Raw genomic sequence first — 17,562 nt, 5'->3', positions numbered from 1 at the left:
GCAGGATATGTGGAGGTATATATGACTGGATATATAGTGGGATATATGAATATATAGTGGGATATATGGAGGTATATATGGTGGGATATATGAATATATGGCGGGATATATGGAGGTATAAATAGCAGGATATATGTAGGTATATATGAATATATGGGGGATATATGATTATGTGGTGGGATATATGGCGGTATATATGAATATATGGTTGGATATATAGCGGGATTTATGGAGGTATATATGAATATATGGTGGAATATGTGAATATATGGTGGGATATATGGAGGTATATATGGTGGGATATATGAATATATGGCGGGATATATGGAGGTATAAATAGCAGGATATATGTAGGTATATATGAATATATGGGGGATATATGATTATGTGGTGGGATATATGGCGGTATATATGAATATATGGTTGGATATATAGCGGGATTTATGGAGGTATATATGAATATATGGTGGAATATGTGAATATATGGTGGGATATATGGAGGTATATATGAATATATGGTGGGATATATGTATATATGGTGGGATATATAGATATATGGCAGGATAAATGCCGGGATATATGTATATATGATGGGATATATTGTGAGATATATGGATATATGGTTGGATATATGGTGGGAAATATGGAGGGATATATAGATATATGGTGGGATATATAGATATATGGTGGGATATATGTATATATGATGGGATATATGGTGGGATATAGGGATATATGGTGGGATATATAGATATATGGTGGGATATATATATATATATATATCGTGGGATATATGGTGGGATATATAGATATATGGTGGGATATATAGATATATGGCAGGATAAATGCCTGTATATATGGTGGGATATATGGATGTATGATGGGATATATGGAGGGATATATGGATATATGGTGGGATATATATATATCGTGGGATATATGGTGGGATATATAGATATATGGTGGGATATATAGATATATGGCAGGATAAATGCCTGGATATATGTATATATGGTGGGATATATGGATGTATGATGGGATATATGGAGGGATATATGGATATATGGTGGAATATATGGCAGGATATATGAATATATGGTTGGATATATGGTGGGATATATGGAGGTATGTATGAATGTATGGTGGGATATATGGAGGTGTATATGAATATATGATAGGATATATGGTGGGATATATGTATATATGATGGGATATATGGCAGGATATATGAATATATGGTGGGATATATAGCAGGATATATGTATATATGATGGGATATGGCAGGATATATAGATATATCGCGGGATATATGGTGGGATATATATATATATGGTGGAATATATGGATATATGGTGGGTTACAGTATATGTATATATGGATATATGGTGGGATATATAGCGGGATATATGGTGGGATATATAGCTGGATATATGGTGGGATATATAGCAGGATATATGGATATATGGTGGGATATATAGCAGGATATATGGATATATAGCGGGATATATGGATATATGGTGGGATATATAGCGGGATATATGTATATATGGATATATGGGATTTACAGCATCTGTGAAATGTGAAGAACTAGGAAAAAGTTAAATGTTGCTTTACTTCTCTGAGCTAAATCTCTGGTCCTGTGAAAGGCAGAGGCTGCGGCCGCAGGAGAGGTGTCTATGGGGATTTGCTGCTGCTCTGGACAGTTCCTGACATGGACAGAGGTGGCAGCAGAGCTCTGTGGCCGGAAAGATCATCCGGCCTCATATGTTGTGTGAACATGGCCTTAGGCTGAAATGTGATAAATGTCATGTACTCCTGCTGCAGATATATGCAGTGTGTGTCCCTACCCTTATGCAGACGTAGCTGCAGTGACTTTGATATAATCATCCGCTGATGACATCACTATGTGACATTTATACATATATTATTTCCAGGCCCATCAGTGGCAGCTGTGCGGTATAAAGCAAGAGAGAGCGCCTCCTAGTGCAATAAAATAGTGAATCAGCGTGTCACATCAAAAGGTAGATAGAGGCGCTCACCTTGTGGAGTTGTACAAGATATAGGCCCAACTCTCCTGTAGGCGTATGGTGTCACCGCAGCTGTCCCTCGGGTAGCCAGCCACCTGCCATGGGTACAGAGATGCATCATGCTTGATAAAGGTCTGTGACCCAATATACCGACCGAAACGCGCTGCAGCAATAAAAAGAATACTGAGTCACAGCACCGTGCGATGGTTTGTTCATGAACGTGACCACATCCTGGCCGTTTACCTGCGCTGACCCTCCTCTGGGGTTTCTTGTGGTTCCTGTGACCCTTCTGGGACACTCTCCTGCAGCTGTGCAGCATAATATACTGTATATATATATACAGGATATAGATGGCGGCTGTGCGGTATAATGTGTGTGTGTGTATATATATATATATATATAGTATAATATGCTGGATATAGATGGCAGCTGTGCGGTATAATATATATACACAGTATAATATACAGGATGTAGATGGCAGCTGTGCGGTATGATATAATATACACAGTATAATATACAGGATGTAGATGGCAGCTGTGCGGTATAATATATATACACAGTATAATATACAGGATGTAGATGGCAGCTGTGCGGTATAATATATATACACAGTATAATATACAGGATGTAGATGGCAGCTGTGCGGTATAATATATATACACAGTATAATATACAGGATATAGGTCCTGGGCCTCCTATAATCCCGTATCCCAGCGGAGGAGGACAGGCCAAGGACGCAGAGCGCAGGGATATTGCAGCTCACGCTCCTCTTATTTTATGGACGACCCCTGGGGTGAAATGGTCGTCCCGCCGCTGGGAGTTCTGGTAAGTCGGTGATTTCATCTCTCACTTTGGCCGTCGATCCCGGCGACAGACGGTGACAAATGAATACAGGTGTAATAACGGACAAAGGAGGAAAGTGATTCAATAGGAGATCAATAAACCGATAGAGGAGAGAATCAGTGAGAGACAGCGCCTGGTCTATTCATTACTGATGAGAAATCTCACTCTACAGCCGCACTCCCCGGGGGGGACGTCCGTCTATCCCGCAGGGTCACTCCTCTACAGTAACAGGTGTCCGTCTTTCTGGGTCCTCATAATATCTGAACGTAAGAAGCTACAGAATAAATGGAGAAGTGACACCTCTGGGTAATGTGCAGAGATCTTCTCCTCATTGTCCTCTCCATCGGGGGGGGGGGGGGGGGGGGGGGTAATAATCCTTCAGCTGGTGACACCGGGCATCAGTATGGCGGAGACCTGTAAGTCTATAACAAGGAGAATCACTGGTAACTATCTGTGCTGAGTTCTTCCTTTAGTAACAATATCTGGGCGGCATTTGTGCTTGTGTGTCACCATATGGCGCTTATGTAAAACCCTGCATGTCCTGTATACTGCTAGAGGAATATATATATACACAATATAATAATGTGTGTACCTGAAAACCTTGTGCACTCCATATATACCATACAGTATATAGCAAATACAGCGCCATATATACCATACAGTATATAGCAAATACAGCACCATATATACCATACAGTATATAGCAAATACAGCGCCATATACAGCATACAGTATATAGCAAACACAGCGCCTTATACAACATACAGTATACATCATATACAGCGCCGTATACCGCATATACAGCATACAGTATACATCATATACAGCGCCGTATACCGCATATACAGCATACAGTATACATCATATACAGCGCCATATACCATATACCGCATATATAGCATACAGTATACATCATATACAGCGCCATATACCGTATACAGCATATACACCATACAGTATACAGCATATACAGCGCCATATATACCATACAGTATACAGCATATAAAGCGCCATATAGAACATACAGTATATAGCATATACAGCGCCATATACAGCATACAGTATACATTATATACAGCGCCATATACCGTATACAGCATATACACCATACAGTATACTGCATATACAGCGCCATATACAGCATACAGTATACATCATATACAGCGCCATATACCGTATACAGCATATACACCATACAGTATACAGCATATACAGCGCCATATACAGCATATACAACTCCATATACAGCATACAGTATACATCATATACAGCGCCATATACTGTATACAGCATATACAACTCCATTTACAGCATACAGTAGACAGCATATACAACTCCATATACAGTGCCATATACAGTATACAGCATATACAGAGCCATATACAGTATACAGCTATATACACACCATACAGTATACAGCATACAGTATACAGCATATACAGCGCCATATACAGCATATACAACTCCATATACAGTATTCAGCATATACAGCTCCATATACAGTATACAGCTCTATATACACCATACAATATACAGCATATACAACTCCATATACAGCATACAGTATACAGCATATACAGTGCCATATATACCATACAGTATATAGCAAATACAGCACCATATATACCATACAGTATACAGCATATACAGTGCCACATACAGCATACAGTATACAGCATATACAACTCCATATACAGTATACAGCTCTATATACACCATACAGTATACAGCATATACAACTCCATATACAGTGCCGTATACAGCATATACAGCGCCATATACAGTATACAGCTATATATACACCATACAGTATACAGCATATACAATTCCATATACAGTATACAGCGCCATATACAACATATACAGTGCCATATAAAGCATATACAACTCCATATACAGCATACAGTATACAGCATATACAGCGCCATATACAGTATACAGCATATACAACTCCATATACAGCACAATATACAGTATACAGCATATACAGCACCATATACAACATATACAGTGCCATATACAGCATATACAACTCCATATACAGCACAATATACAGCATACAGTATACAGCATATCACTGCATATCAGACTAGTACATAGGTGTCAGTAGTAACCTGCCAATATATACAGATCTCTTACCATCTCCTCATACACATGCACACTGAGGGAAGTGTAGAGAGAATGGAGAAAGTTACTGACAGACTCCTCTGGTGGCTGCTTATTTCCTCAAGAACAAAGGATCGGACTGTTAAAATTCATCATGCCCAATCCTTCTCTCGCTCAACATCCCCCATCTCTGGGGAGTCAGGAGGACGTCATAAACATTCAGCTGACATATACAGTAGTTATAGCAGACATGTCCCTGCATTTTACTGAGTAAAGGAAATGCGGTGCACAATATGTCTTCTTACCCCAGATCAGGTGATATAACAGTTATGAGTTCTAGATGTTTCATGCAAACCAGATGATAAAGCCCACGGGGCGTCCCCCAGGCTGCAAGAGCCCAGCACTCCTCTGTCTGCCAATCTAAATAAAGTGGGTATTTACAAGTAGACATAGGGCTGTTAGGAGCAAAGGGTGTGAACAGTGCTGGACTTTTGCAGCCAGGGGAACACCCCAGGGGCTTTATCATCTAATCTGAAACTTCTAAAGCTGATATCTCAGCGCTGGAGCGACAGACTGAAATAAGAGTTATATCTCCTGATTCACGTAGGAGACACTATTGTTCATTCCATTTACTTTAGTCAGCAAAAGCTGCTGACATGTCCACCTTAAAATGTATAGAAGCTTTATCATGAGAGGGGCTTTATGATTATTACCTTAGTATTGCTATTTATGGTTGAGCAGCAAAGAGCCCATATATTGTTTTTGCACTTCTCAGGGACGGAGCTAGGATTCATGGGGCCCCATAGCAAGAAACTGTATGGGGCCCAATGAATCCTGTATGGACCCCCTCCCATACTCACATGACCCGGCGGTGTTCCAGTGATGTCACTTGAGCTGGGAGAAAGGGATGCTGAGGTTGTGGGCCGCTCTCAGACGATGGTGCTGGCTGGAAGGGGGGCCCTGAGACGCTGAGGCCAAGGGTGGGGGTGTGGTTGCGGGCTGCTCTAACCAGATGTGCCTGGTGTCCGGGAAGGGTGTGGGGGTGGCCCTTAGACACTGTGCTCGGGGGTGGGGAGGCTCTAAGACGCTGTTCCCCTGCGGCTGTCCTCCAGCTGTCAGTGTTGTAGCACCATGGAGGCAGGCCACGCTTTGCCAGGATGGAGCCAAGCCCCCATAGCAGTTGCATGGTCTGCCTCCCTCCTGTCTACGTCCCCCTGAGTATCCAGCGATATGGAGGGTTAATCTGACATAGAGCGGCCAGTGCGGTATGTTTGTGAATATTACGTGAACCTTATAAAGAACGAAGCATTCTCTACAGGATAATGACCCTCAGAGCTGTAATTGCGGAAACATTTAGTAAAGCACAAATAGCCATTCAGATGCCGCCTGTTGTTTCCAAGAAGGATTTAGCCGATACATTTGGCCAACAAACCCCGTTGGGAAGGTTTATTATATCCAGTAAGATCCCACGTACACTCAGTATAATACTCTCCGAGAAGGGATTGTAAAGAATATTATTGCCTATGCAGCAAGCTCCGTGCGCGGCCGTTCAGTCAATTATTTCATAAGAAGCAGCAAATACGTGAATGACAAAATGGGCTCTCGAGTGTGTAAGAGCGGCCGTGCCGTAGTGCGCCATTCAGGCTTCAACAAGGCGCGCAAACCTCATATGTGAGAGCTGCAAACTCTTAAGGAGCTTAATGGATTGTGCGAGGCAGAAGGACGTGTGACGCCGCATCTATTGCCCCAAAGTGCAGGAAAAGGCTCGCTGTATAAATCACTCCGAAGAGAACCGGGGAGGAAGGTGAGCGGGCTGCGGCATGATACATGGCAGCCACCAGGACAGGGTGAGAGGAGAGATAACCAGAAGGAACATTGCAGGCGGAGGTGAGGGATGGCGGGGAGAAGTGTAATGGAAATATAGAGAGGATGAAGGATCGGTGTGGGCAGAGGACGGTGAACCGGCAGAGAGAAGTGTGATGGAAAGAGAGAGCAACAACCTCAAACAAAGGTAAAAAAAAAGTCCAAAAACGATGAAGAGTAAAATAGACAATAATCCTATAAATACAGGACAGGACGGAGAGCAACAAGTGGTGTATTCTCTTCAGTCTTCCAGTACTTATCAGCTGCTGTAAGTCCTTCAGGAAGTGGTGTATCCTCTCTAGTCTGACACAGTGCTCTCTGCTGCCACCTCTGTCCATGTCAGGAACTGTCCAGAGCAGGAGAGGTTTTCTATGGGGATTTGCTGCTGCTCTGGACAGTTCCTGACATGGACAGATGTGGCAGCAGAGAGCGCTGTGTCAGACTGGAGAGAATACACCACTTCCTGCAGGACATACAGCAGCTGATAAGTACTGGAAGACTGGAGAGTTTTAAATAGAAGTCATTTATCGCTTCTCAGCCTTTTGGCTAAGATCAGGTATCTCTTCTTATTGGTTCAATATCTGATGCGTCCCCTATCTGGGGACCATGTACTTAATGGATTTATGAACATTGCTTCCAGGTTAAGTGCACATAAAAAAGCTATTTGATTTGACAGAAACGTATCTTAGTCAGAGTTCCCCTTTAATCCATTCAAAATGAATCAGTTGTGTCATTATTTTTAGTAGATAGATTAGAATGGAAGCCGACTGGTGACATTTGCCATTAGAAAATTCCCATTAAAAGCGATGGTTTTCCACAAAAAGACTATGGTAGACGGCGTTCACACTAACATTGGAAGCTCGGCCCAATAGCATGCAAGAATCCCATATCAAAGCCAACCAAACCAAGCCAAAAAATCCAAGAACAAGCCAGCTGCAGCCCAGGGCAGTAAACTGGATGCTGAACACTCCTCCAATCCAGACAGAGAACAGACAGGCTGAACAGCAATGGGGAGACACAACCCGACAGCCAGATACAACTATAACCCGACACATCCCAAAAACCCAAACTACTGCCGACAACTACTAAACTGCAATGGTCTGCCATATGTAACACTATCATCTGGTCTCATGGGTCACGCTGAAGTTGTTTTGGGGTCCAGTGTGGTAATTATGGTCCAGCACAGCCATTATGGTTCAGCACGGTCCAGCACGGCCATTATGGTTCAGCACGGTCCGGCACGGCCATTATGGTTCAGCACGGTCTAGCACGGCCATTATGGTTCAGCACGGTCCGGCACGGCCATTATGGTTCAGCACGGTCTAGCACGGCCATTATGGTTCAGCACGGTCCGGCACGGCCATTATGGTTCAGCACGGTCTAGCACGGCCATTATGGTTCAGCACGGTCCGGCACGGCCATTATGGTTCAGCACGGTCTAGCACGGCCATTATGGTTCAGCACGGTCCGGCACGGCCATTATGGTTCAGCACGGTCTAGCACGGCCATTGTGGTTCAGCACTGTAAAGCACGGTCCGGCACGGCCATTATGGTTCAGCACGGTCTAGCACGGCCATTGTGGTTCAGCACTGTAAAGCACGGTCCGGCACGGCCATTATGATTCGCTTTAAATGGAAACAATAATATCAGTGTGATCCGACCCTCATAGAATAGAGAAACGTCCCCGGGAAGGTATTTTAGGTATAATAATATAATCCATTCCGAGTCTGTAACCTAAACGGTTAATGTAGGAGACATTTCCATCTGTCTGGTTATTATATGGCAGAAATTATTTTGGTTCATCCCTTTTTCCTATCTTTGCTCTTTATAACTAAATACCAACATAAAAGCTTTGTGACAAAGATTATACCGCTAAAAGGCACGTCAGAGGAAAAGTTCACATAATAGAGGATCACGGCTGCTGCTCCAGCAACTTCTTCCCTGAATGGACAGTATATCACCATGAAACCTATTCAGTAATATCCCAGGGGAAGGGGGGGGGGGGGAAGGGAATACATACATTATATATATATATATATATATATTACAGTATATGTGTGTATATAGTAGGTTTACATATTGATAACGCTGGGATTCTACTACATAGATAACGAGCATCAGGCTTATAGATCCGTATATAATATACATGCTGAGCGGAGGGGGGAGAAAGCACATGAGTGTCGGCTTATGTCCCCAAGAACCATAGGATGGGGCAACCCTAGGGCGGCATCTTACTTCTCCTGATGCCGGGAGTCAAATACCGAGCGCTTGGGTTTGGAGAATGCTTCCGAATCCAATCGGAAAATGAACTCAACACTAATGACATTCGGGAATTCAGAAAGGAGGAGGGGGACATATACCCATGTGGGGGACATATACACATATTGGGGACATATACCCATGTGGGGGGACATATACCCATATGGGGGACATATACCCATGTGGGGGGACATATACCCATGTGGGGGACATATACACATGTGGGGGGACATATACACATATGGGGGACGTATACACATATTAGGGGACATATACACATGTGGGGGGACATATACACACATAGGGGGGGAACATATACACATGTGGGGGGACATATACACACATATGGGGGGACATATACACATGTGGGGGGACATATACACATGTGGGGGGACATATACACATCTGGGGGACATATACACATATGGGGTTGTATACACATATGGGGGGACATATACACATATGGGGTTGTATACACATATGGGGGGACATATACACATATGGGGGACGTATACACATATGGGGACGTATACACATGTGGGGGGACGTATACACATATTGGGGGACATATACACATATGGGGGACGTATATACATGTGGGGGGACGTATATACATGTGGGGGGACGTATACACATGTGGGGGGATATATACACATATTGGGGGACGTATACACATATTGGGGGACATATACACATGTGGGGGGACGTATACACATATTGGGGGACATATACACATATGGGGGACATATACACATCCAACAAGGGCTGCAATGGGTGATTTGGATTCTAGACAGTGGACATCCCCTCCATCATCTGACATTGGGAGGCCCCCGTACCCAGAAGGTCGTCTGGCCCTGCCACATCTGGAGCTTCGGACGTGTATTATACATGGCATCCTTAGCCGCTACTATCCAATTCTAATTCAGTAAATTCTGCCAACAATCTAATCTGTGTGAGGACAACCCAAGAGGAGCCGGACTGAGCGGACTCCGTCCTATCCCTTGGAAATAAATAGAAATTGCTTATCTCGTGCTATTCCTACGCCAGGACTGTTATGGGGCAGGACGGCACAATAGTCGTCACACAGGTGATTGTTCGGCCGCTAGCAATCTCTTCTCCATAGCGGCTTAAATAGCGTTTTCCCACAAAAGACATTGGTGGCGCCGGCTCCTTCCTCCTCCTGTTCTTTCTATTCCTTATCTGAGACGCACACACAGAGACATCTAGTGCAATTTCAGAGAAAGCAAAATGGTCTTTCAATACGACTGTAAAGTGTGGGAGGAAAAACCATTAAGGACATGGGAAATAAAAGTCATTCATGTATTTCCCTGGTTAGATTAGAACCCAAAGGCAATAATAATATGCGCTGTGTATGGGGCCCCTGCCCGCCCTTGTACAGTGCTGTGTATGGGGCCCCTGCCCTCCCTTGTTCTGGTATACAGTGTGCTGTGTATGGGGCCCCTGCCCGCCCTTGTTCTGGTATACAGTGCACTGTGTATGGGGCCCCTGCCCTCCCTTGTTCTGGTATACAGTGCGCTGTGTATGAAGCCCCTGCCCTCCCTTGTTCTGGTATACAGTGTGCTGTGTATGTGGCCCCTGCCCTCCCTTGTTCTGGTATACAGTGCACTGTGTATGGGGCCCCTGCCCTCCCTTGTACAGTGCACTGTGTATGGGGCCCCTGCCCTCCCTTGTTCTGGTATACAGTGCGCTGTGTATGTGGCCCCTGCCCTCCCTTGTACAGTGTGCTGTGTATGGGGCCCCTGCCCTCCCTTGTTCTGGTATACAGTGTGCTGTGTATGGGGCCCCTGCCCTCCCTTGTACAGTGCTGTGTATGGGGCCCCTGCCCTCCCTTGTTCTGGTATACAGTGCGCTGTGTATGGGGCCCCTGCCCTCCCTTGTACAGTGCACTGTGTATGGGGCCCCTGCCCTCCCTTGTTCTGGTATACAGTGCGCTGTGTATGGGGCCCCTGCCCTCCCTTGTTCTGGTATACAGTGTGCTGTGTATGGGCCCCTGCCCTCCCTTGTACAGTGCACTGTGTATGGGGCCCCTGCCCTCCCTTGTTCTGGTATACAGTGCACTGTGTATGGGGCCCCTGCCCTCCCTTGTTCTGGTATACAGTGCACTGTGTATGGGGCCCCTGCCCTCCCTTGTTCTGGTATACAGTGCACTGTGTATGGGGCCCCTGCCCGCCCTTGTTCTGGTATACAGTGCTGTGTATGTGGCCCCTGCCCTCCCTTGTACAGTGCTGTGTATGGGGCCCCTGCCCTCCCTTGTTCTGGTATACAGTGCGCTGTGTATGGGGCCCCTGCCCTCCCTTGTACAGTGCGCTGTGTATGGGCCCCTGCCCTCCCTTGTTCTGGTATACAGTGCGCTGTGTATGGGCCCCTGCCCTCCCTTGTACAGTGCGCTGTGTATGGGGCCCCTGCCCTCCCTTGTTCTGGTATACAGTGCGCTGTGTATGGGGCCCCTGCCCTCCCTTGTTCTGGTATACAGTGTGCTGTGTATGGGGCCCCTGCCCTCCCTTGTTCTGGTATACAGTGCGCTGTGTATGGGGCCCCGGCCCTCCCTTGTTCTGGTATACAGTGCGCTGTGTATGGGGCCCCTGCCCGCCCTTGTTCTGGTATACAGTGTGCTGTGTATGGGGCCCCTGCCCTCCCTTGTTCTGGTATACAGTGTGCTGTGTATGGGGCCCCTGCCCTCCCTTGTACAGTGCGCTGTGTATGGGGCCCCTGCCCTCCCTTGTTCTGGTATACAGTGCGCTGTGTATGGGGCCCCTGCCCGCCCTTGTACAGTGCTGTGTATGGGGCCCCTGCCCGCCCTTGTACAGTGCTGTGTATGGGGCCCCTGCCCTCCCTTGTTCTGGTATACAGTGCGCTGCCATGTGAATACCCAACTCATTACCGTGCCGCCATACACCCTACAATCTCCACTACATTACCCAGCATGCATTCCACTTGTTATTTCCTTCTCATCTAGTAATTTTTTACACGATTTGCTTCCTGCATCTTGATCTACGAGCCGCTCGGAGACAGAGATTGTACCAGAGTAACAAGTTGGCTCCGAGAAATCCAAATAAGCCAAAAAATGTAGAGAAATTCATGGAGGGACCAAGCCGGAAAGAAGAAAAACCTCTGGAGTCGTCTCCAGGCCGCTTTGTGTTTGTTTATAAGATCCGCTGGGAATGTGAGCGGAATACAGATGCGGCAGCGCGCTCTAAAGCGGAGACTTGTCAGGTGTTTGCAGCCATACTGCTGCGCCTTTATTAAATGGCCGTCCTTGCCCAGACGCCGGCCGCTTCTCCGATCTGTCAGGAGATGCAGGGACGTAACTGCTCAATTATCACAATGCGCTGATCTCTATAGAACGCCATCGAGGTGGAGAAGGATCAGCAAGAGCTGAGAAGAAATAAAGGAAAGTTAAACTGAAAATGACAAAAACAACAGCAAAGTGTCAGTATGAGAGCGGTATAATAAGCAGGCGGGGGGCGGCGGGAGGTCCTGCTTATCTCTACCGCTTTGTCTCCATGAATACATGTTTATTAATAAAGGGAAATGATATTCAGATAGAAATACCATGTGTGCATGAAGCAATTTACCATCTCGCTGTCATGGGACCTGCACATGTACCGGGCTGCTCCTTAAAGGGGCATTCCCATCATATTAAATGCACATGTACCGGGCTGCTCCTTAAAGGGGCATTCCCATCATATTAAATGCACATGTACCGGGCCGCTCCTTAAAGGGGCATTCCCATCATATTAAATGCACATGTACCGGGCCGCTCCTTAAAGGGGCATTCCCATCATATTAAATGCACATGTACCAGGCCGCTCCTTAAAGGGGCATTCCCATCATATTAAATGCACATGTACCAGGCCGCTCCTTAAAGGGGCATTCCCATCATATTAAATGCACATGTACCGGGCCAGTCCTTAAAGGGGCATTCCCATCATATTAAATGCACATGTACCGGGCTGCTCCTTAAAGGGGCATTCCCATCATATTGAATGCACATGTACCGGGCCGCTCCTTAAAGGGGCATTCCCTTCATATTCAGGATTCCCTACAAGTTCTATTTAGCTTCATGGTGCAGATATTTTATCCATCCGGATTATTATGAGTGGTTTCCATTGGATATGACCAGGCCATGGCCGTGCAGACTGGATGATAAGGGGAGATGACCCAGGGGTCTGTGCACGGCCGTCTTCTGAGCTCTCTATCCCTCACTCCTGGAGGTCTGGTTGTGAGGGGGCTGCACCTAGGTGGTTGATGATGGTTCTTGTAGTTCCCCAGGGTCTAGCTCCCTAATACTGCTGTTTGGTTATAGCGGGGACGTCCTTAGTGTTGGAGTTTAAGAAAACCAGACGACGAGTGTAGTAGTACTTGAGGAAAATGGTGACTTTACTGAAAGCTGCTGGAGTAGTCAAGGTTACACAGTACAGTCCTGTCATAGAGATGATATACGCCTCACAGTACAGTCCTGTCATAGAGATGATATACGCCTCACAGTACAGTCCTGTCATAGAGATGATATACGTCTCACAGTACAGTCCTGTCATAGAGATGATATACGCCTCACAGTACAGTCCTGTCATAGAGATGATATACGCCTCACAGTACAGTACTGTCATAGAGATGATATACGCCTCACAGTACAGTCCTGTCATAGAGATGATATGGCTGACACCTCACAGTACAGTCCTGTCATAGAGATGATATGGCTGACGCCTCACAGTACAGTACTGTCATAGAGATGATATGGCTGACGCCTCACAGTACAGTCCTGTCATAGAGATGATATACGCCTCACAGTACAGTCCTGTCATAGAGATGATATGGCTGACGCCTCACAGTACAGTCCTGTCATAGAGATGATATGGCTGACGCCTCACAGTACAGTCCTGTCATAGAGATGATATACGCCTCACAGTACAGTCCTGTCATAGAGATGATATGGCTGACGCCTCACAGTACAGTACTGTCATAGAGATGATATACGCCTCACAGTACAGTCCTGTCATAGAGATGATATACGCCTCACAGTACAGTCCTGTCATAGAGATGATATGGCTGACGCCTCACAGTACAGTACTGTCATAGAGATGATATACGCCTCACAGTACAGTCCTGTCATAGAGATGATATGGCTGACACCTCACAGTACAGTCCTGTCATAGAGATGATATGGCTGACGCCTCACAGTACAGTCCTGTCATAGAGATGATATAGCTGACGCCTCACAGTACAGTCCTGTCATAGAGATGATATGGCTGACGCCTCACAGTACAGTCCTGTCATAGAGATGATATGGCTGACAGCCTCAGATGTGTTATCTCACAGTGTGTGATGAAGGTCACTAAGATGTCACCAGCTATGAGATCCACTACGTACACTGTGAGACTTGGGCCCGGTTTCCTTGTCGAGCTCATTAAAATAGCTCCGCCCCTTACTGGAACCTTCCACTCAGCTAGAAGCAGTTCCCTTAGGAGACTGCCGGTGGCGCTGCTGCCTGTCAGCCAGGTGTGTGTGGTGGTGACAGTCTGTAACTCATCCTCAGCCTGTCAGCCATACAAGTTACCCATCTGGGGATATTAGTGGACATCACATCAAACTGAAGGTCAGCAGCCAGTGCCAGGCAGCTGCCGCTAAGGCAAGAAAGATGGCGACATGGATGGCAATGTCCACTAGGATGAGACAGGGCTTCCTCTTTCTAAATCACTGGTCAGACAATGCGTTGGATCTTGTGCGCAGATCAGGGATCTAATGTAAGTGATGAATGGGGGGGCGGACTGCAACGCTAATGCGGAAAAACGAAGATTACAGATCTAAAAGGTGAGAAGAGAGATGAGTGTCCTGTAACTATGAGAAGGACTGTCCAGGACGTTATAGAGGACTGTTCACACCTGGCTAGTGCTGCAGATTTCAGCTACTTATAATCCCCAGGAGCAGATGGCGGAGCGCTGGGTTATTGTCCCGCCGAGGCCGCTCTTATCTCTAAGGATCAGGGTTCATTTTATAAAAGGTTTTTTATAGATATTTAAAACATCCCAACATATTTCTCAGCCACAGCCGATCATTGCTCAGTATTCTATGTATGTGTCACGTATAACGGGAGCGGAGAGCTTCCTAAGGCTGGATACACACTACAAAAACAGATGAAAAAACGGATGTATTTGTGTGTGGTGTGCCTCCGTTTAGATTGATTTTTCAGTGACTTTCATTATAAAAAAAAAAAAAAACATCGACACCCATCCGTTTTTTTACACAAAAACATCAACCACATTTTTGTTTCCGCTAAAATAAATAAGGATGCGTTTTGATCAGTGTAAAAAAAAAAATTATATAAAGGAAGTCAATGGAAAAACGTATTAAAATGGATGTACAAAAGGTAGTGTGAACCCAGCCTAACTATGTTTGACGAATGTCAGGCTCCTATTTTAACAATTAAGGATCTCAAACGATCTCGTTAACCTGAAGTCGTTCCGCATATTACACAGAACGATAGTCGTTACTACCATCGTTAACTCCATCTGATCCCAGCAAATGAAGGAACCATGAGGAATTACCCTGAACGATTAGTGACCGAATGTGAAATCACACTGAGCGATTAACGATGATTTTGGAGTCAGCACCGAAAGAACGATTAACGATTTCTTGTTGGTCGTTTGATCGTTGCCTGTATTTACACAAAATGATTATCTTTTAATTTCGAACGATATAACGATAATTTGCACGATAATCGTCCTGCGTAATAGGGCCCTAAGTTTCTGAAACTCCCATTCATATGATAAGCAGCAGATAACGCATTTCAGGCCCAGTACTTAAAGGGGTTATCCAGCGCTACAAAAACATGGCCACTTTTTCCCCTACTGTTATCTCTAGTTCAGGTGCAGTTTGCAATTAAGCTCCATTTACTTCAATGGAACTAAGTTTTAAAACCCGCCCAAACTGGAGACAACAGTAGGGGGAAAGTGGCCGTGTTTTTGTAGCGCTGAATAACCCTTTTAATCATATCGTGCAGAACATTCATAAAGACACCAACCTGTTACTAGGATCCCTAGATCTAGTGACTGCCTACAGCTTCTATTCCGTGTATAGTCGGCTGCGGCTCAGTCTGAGCGGGCGCTGGTCGCGTGTTTTTCTTGTATAATCGGCTTTGGCTCTGTCTGAGTGGCCACTGGTCGTGTGTTTTCATTTTCGGCTGCGGCTCTGAGTTGCCGCTGGTCGTGTGTTTCCCTTTTATAGTCGGCTGCGTCTCAGTCTGAGCGGCCGATAGTCGTGTGTTTTTCTTGTATAGTCGGCTGCGGCTCAGTCTAAGCGGCCGCTGGTCGTGTGTTTCCCTTGTATAGTCGGCTGCGGCTCAGTCTGAGCGTCTGCTGGTCACGTGTTTTTCTTGTATAGTCGGCTGCGGCTCAGTCTGAGTGTCCACTGGTCGCATGTTTTTCTTGTATAGTCGGTTGCGGCTCAGTCTGAGCGTCCTCTGGTCGCGTGTTTTTCTTGCATAGTCGGCTCCGGCTCAGTCTTAGTGTCCACTGGTCGCGTGTTTTTCTTGTATAGTCGGTTGCGGCTCAGTCTGAGCGTCCTCTGGTTGCATGTTTTTCTTGCATAGTCGGCTCCGGCTCAGTCTTAGTGTCCACTGGTCGCGTGTTTTTCTTGTATAGTCGGTTGCGGCTCAGTCTGAGCGTCCTCTGGTTGCATGTTTTTCTTGCATAGTCGGCTCCGGCTCAGTCTGAGTGTCCACTGGTCGCATGTTTTTCTTGTATTGTCGGCTGCGGCTCAGTCTGAGCGTCCTCTGGTCGCGTGTTTTTCTTGCATAGTCGGCTCCGGCTCTGTCTGAGCAGCCACTAGTCATGTGTTTTCCTTGTTTCGTGTAGGGATCACCTCACTTTGCCTTTATGTTTCTTACTTCTGTTCTTCTTAGATTCTTCCTCTCATATTATGGGATAAATATAAAGCAGAGCGACTCCGGGACCTGAGGACGTGACCCGGCATATGTATAATTGGATGTGAACCCTGCTCAGCACCACGTGCCCGGTGTTTGTCACAATCCAATTAAAAATCCAATTAGTACCTGTCCCGGCCCCGGCCTCATCTCACAATCGCTGTCAGAAAAGTCAGTTTTGGGGCGACCCCTTTAAGATTTACATTTAAGGGGTTGTTTATATCTAATAGGTATTTTATTTTTTTATTTTTTGGTTTCAGCAAATAAATATTATTCTAAAACGTTTCCCATATTCTGCACTTTCCTCCTTGTCTTTACGTTCTCTGCTCGCTGTCATTTAGCAGGCGCCTCCATTGTCCACGTCCGGGGGATATACATTGTCTCTGATCATGTGATAGTCGGAGCTCACACAGTATTCTCAGCAATAAAATGTCTGTTTTTTTAAGTTAGGTTCCATTAGAGGGAATGGAAAAACGTCTGGTAATTCACTGTAACAAAAGGCAGCCTGTTATTGTCTGTAGG

General features: G+C 45.6%; 1 protein-coding gene and 1 pseudogene across 2 annotated transcripts in view; both read left to right on the top strand.

The window, feature by feature from the left end:
* The window catches only part of TNR (tenascin R), a 306,854-nt gene that overhangs the window by 45,413 nt on the left and 243,879 nt on the right, over nucleotides 1–17,562 (top strand). The window lies entirely within an intron of this gene.
* LOC138800247 (U2 spliceosomal RNA) lies at nucleotides 7,366–7,542 on the top strand (annotated as a pseudogene).

This window comes from Dendropsophus ebraccatus, chromosome 8 (assembly GCF_027789765.1).
Source record: "Dendropsophus ebraccatus isolate aDenEbr1 chromosome 8, aDenEbr1.pat, whole genome shotgun sequence".
NCBI classification, from domain to species: domain Eukaryota; kingdom Metazoa; phylum Chordata; class Amphibia; order Anura; family Hylidae; genus Dendropsophus; species Dendropsophus ebraccatus.
Note: the sequence above shows the minus strand (reverse complement) of the source record. Positions and strands in the feature narration are given on the sequence as shown.